Here is a 4,362-nt window from a genome sequence, read left to right on the forward strand (position 1 = left end):
TTTGTCTGAAACTGATGTTTTGTTTGGGATACCGGTCCTATACAAGACCCGGGAGCATACACTGATGCAAATCAATCATATTCTTCTGATTGCCAAAATGTGCATCAGCATATATAAGAAAACCGAATCAAAATTACCATTGTCAATGGTATTTGAAAATCAACTCAGATATCATAAGATTTGTAAGATTTCATAATACAAATTTATCGCACGCGTGCATGCACGCAAACACACAAAAACATATACGCATATGCACATACATGCACGCACATATACACGCATATCCTGGCAAGTGTTGGCTTTTCTTCCTTTGATGGGAAGGGAGTGAATTTCTTGCCACTTTAAACCTTTCCTTTGACCACTCTTCCTAGCTATCCCTTGCTCGCTTTCCACGAACGAAGAAGAAGAAGAACACTCACTCACCACAAATATTGACTTTTCTTTCTCTGGTCTGGCTCGTCACTGATCACACCACTGGTTCCTGCCTGCCCCACAGTGACTGACACCTTTGACCCACTGCAGTATCAACAACTACACAGCTACTGAAGTCGACGTTACTTCCACTAAAGGTTCCCTTAAGTTGAGACCGCATATCACGCTTCAGTGTTGTCACAGGCAGATACTTCCGCCGTGCACTTTTTGTCGCCCGCGACAATGTCTACCGACATTCACAGGACATTTTGTCACGGGCGATAAAACATGCCCGTTTTCACGATACGTAAATGATACTTTCAAGTGATTTGAACAACTAGTTCTTCTAAATGAGTACGTAAACGAGATGACGTTAAGTGTATGTTACAGGTCTTTGACAGGCTAATATGTCAGGCACACACACTGGACACATGGATATTGCAGATTTGTTGGTAATATTTGGGTTTTAATGCAAACAGTGATTTTTATGTGACCAAGCGCTATGCTTGCTTCAAAAATTGTTTCACACACAAGCTACAGCAGTCCACAGTTTTTGCAACTAACCCGTGTGCAGAATGTGTGACGTAACTTCCAGTTTGAACGCAAAGCTGCTTACATCATTTTGTCCTCCTCGCCAGACAACCTACTCACAGCTCGACCAGTGTCACATTGCAGTATGCTATTGGCTGAGCTGGAATATGTGTTTCTGCTCCTCCGCATTTAATTAATATATCTTTTGTTGGATCAGTAAACTACAAGTATACTGGAAGAATCGTCGCAATTCCATCTTTAAGTCTATTCCACTTGTGTTTGCCTACGTTAAACTGATTTAACGCAGTTTGTAATTTTCAGCGATGAGCTCGTTAAAACTGACCCTATTCAGGTGACTTAAATTAAGATTATAAATTCATCTTAAATAATCAACACTTCATTTTATACTCATTATAAAGTAGGTGTTGAGCTCTTTCTTTTGCAACTTATCCGACGTAAATCGGTTCAGGAATCATTTAGAAATCTGTCACTGAACACCTTGTAAGAAACACAGTTGTTGTTAGATTTGGCCAGATTTGTGCCGATCTGCTTTGCAGCACACGTGATTGTCTTTGCAGTCTGTTTAACTTGCATAAATTGGCACAGTGAGTGATGAGTGGTCACTTCATACCTGGTCAGTCATTTGACCAGAGCTGCTGTCTCTCTTTCTTGCTGCGTCATGGGAAGTGTGAGTGTGTGTCGTGTGTGTTCTCACAACGGCAGACATCTCGCTACGTATCGCTGCACTGTCTTCTCTTTTAATGTCTTCTCTTTTTATGTCTTCTCTTCTTATGTCTTCTTCTGTTCTTCTCCTTTAGTATGTCTTCTTTTCTTATGTTCTCATAACTATTGTAAATAAAACAATAGAAAAACCCATTTTTGACTGGCCTCTATATGTTCCTGGCCTATGCACGGGAATTCTTGTCTATCCTTTAATACAGTAAATCATCATTTAGTTAGTTCTTTTGTACCGTCCGTACCCTTGAATAACCACTCGGTTCAGACACACGGCTACATTTATTTTCATTTTATTTGTATTAAGACGTTAGAAGTATATGTTCGCAGGGTTAAAGAATAAGAAGATACAGATCTTGTTCACTTTGGAAAAAGAAAAAGCATGTTTACGCATTGAAACCGATTTTGGATTTGAAATAATTTTTTTCACTGTTACACTTCTCGGACAAATTCAAAGCACACACGTTTTCTGTAGTCTTCTAATGATTCGCTGGGCGAGGCCGTGTGTGTCTGTGTGTGGTTGCTGCGTTCACAAAGAAGCATAGATAGTCATTAGAGTGAGTTCACAACACACACACACACACACCCCTTCTCCTCTGAGATTTTACCACCATGACCACCACCACCACCATCATCGTCATCGTCTCTAAGATGCATTATTGTTTCCTCTTAAGAAGATTGGTGACATAATGTGCTGTAAGACTGAAAACATTGTCGCCGGCGACAATTATAATGTTCACGACACTAATTGCCCAGCGAACTCCAGCCCACAAGGACGCTCGCCCGATCCGGTGTTGGACCTGTGGTGACAGCCTGTGAACATCAGTGTGAGTGTTCGCGGCAAAGTGCCTCGTCACTATCACTCTGACCTTGACAGCAGTTGTAAGCAACATTGCAATGGTGAATACCACAACTGGATCTGCAAGCAATGCGAGTGAGGGGGCGGGGGAGGGGGGGAACTCTGCCAGCGGAGAAAAGGGCAAAAAGACAGCCGCGTCTCCAATTCTGCTCCTCACTGACGATGCAGATAAAACTCCCTGTTCCATTTTGCAGCTCCTTGAAAGGCTGCAAAAAGTGGATAAGTTGTGACCGCTGCAAAGCTTGGTGTCATACTAATAGTAGATCATGCTGATTTTGAACACCTCCAGAGAACTAAAAACAGTGCCATAAAATGGTACTGCCCCAAATGTATGGAGGAATTGACACAGGGATCAGATCCCAATGACAAACTGGCTCAAACAGAAGCCAAGGTCACAACACTGATAAAAATTGTTGAAACTCTGCAGACACAGAATTAGATTATTCTGAGCATACTGCAGAGTACAGGAGGAAGCATCAATGAGCAAATTAAGGCTCAGATTCAAGAATACTTTGAAGAGGAGAAAGAAAGGGACATGCGAAAGAACAATTTGGTCATTTTCAATGTCGATGAAAATGATTTCACAGGGGGAAAAGAAAGGTAAATGGATGGGGCACTTACGAAGGATGTGTGCCGAGAGATTTGCCCTGATGTGGCACAAAAACTAGCAGAAATTAAGGTCATGCGTCTGGGAAAAAGGCATGAGAAAAATTCTGCCACGAAGCCCAGACCAATCAAAATAATTTTACCTGATGTTAGTTCCAAAGAGATGGTCCTTAACAAATCAAAACACCTCAGAAACCATGAGAAACAGTCTTTCCGCAAAATGATTATTGTACCAGATAAGACCAAAAAAACAAAGAGAAGGTGACAACAAAAAAAAAAAAAAAACAAAAAAAAAAGTACATGGAGATGAAAAGACAGGGAAGAGCAAGGACTGGGTGTCATGATCAGAAATGGTAAAATCATTCCCAGACCCAAACCCGGCCAGGATGATGACAAAACTGGTAACACTGGGGTGCCAAGCTCAGAGCACTGACTCGAGATAGCCAAAAGAAATGCTGTAAATAATGTAAGTAGTTTAAATAAAAAAGATCTGAAAGTTACAAATAACAAGAGTAATGGTAATGTAAGGGGCGATAGTTACTGTCCTGAAGGTTTGAAGTTTTTATTATTAAACGCTGATAGTATTGGAAACAAAAAAAACAAGAACTGAATGCCTTGGCTTGGGATTTAAATCCTGACATTATTGCAGTTACTGAACAGAAGCCAAAGACCCTGAGACCTGACTGTGGATGGGAACCTGAAATTGATGGATCTGATATGTTTTATATACTAATGAGGCTGGGCGGGGGGTAGGCTTGTTTGCAAAGACGAATCTGAATGTGGTGCGTAATACACAGCTGGAAGAAGTCTTAAGTTCCTCTGTATTCTGCTCCATTGCACTTGAAAATGAGGAATTAAAAGTTGGAGTTGCATATAGATCTCCCAGTAGTTCATTAGAAGAAAATAAGAAATTAAAAAAATGTGTGTCGCGGCTTTTTGAAGGCACAGGTAACAAAGTGTTGATGGGCGATTTTAATTATCCAGATATCGATTGGGAACAAGAAGTGTGTACCAAACACATAAACCATCCTACTGATACTGATCAGGGCTGGGTTGCATGGCCGATCTTTGCAGCGCTAAGTTTGCTTAAGGAAAGAGTTTTACTAAGCCTTTAGAATTATCGTCAACTTAGAAAGTTATCCATGCTAATATGTGTGATCTATGCAGCGCTAAGTTTGCTTAAGGAAAGAGTTTTACTAAGCTTTTAGAATTATCGTCAA

The 4,362-nt window shown here is 40.8% G+C and overlaps 1 protein-coding gene across 2 annotated transcripts in view; it reads right to left on the bottom strand.

The window, feature by feature from the left end:
* LOC143283976 (maltase 1-like) overlaps nucleotides 1–553 on the bottom strand; it is a 25,523-nt gene extending 24,970 nt beyond the window's left edge. Inside the window, exon 1 of one of the 2 annotated variants that reach the window (XM_076590459.1) lies at nucleotides 424–553. The gene's annotated coding sequence lies outside the window, so the exon portion shown is untranslated. The remainder of the gene's footprint in view (nucleotides 1–423) is intronic. The other variant, XM_076590460.1, reaches the window with a different exon arrangement.
* Between the last annotated feature and the right edge of the window lie 3,809 nt (nucleotides 554–4,362).

The sequence above is a fragment of the Babylonia areolata genome, chromosome 7 (assembly GCF_041734735.1).
Source record: "Babylonia areolata isolate BAREFJ2019XMU chromosome 7, ASM4173473v1, whole genome shotgun sequence".
Taxonomy (NCBI): domain Eukaryota; kingdom Metazoa; phylum Mollusca; class Gastropoda; order Neogastropoda; family Buccinidae; genus Babylonia; species Babylonia areolata.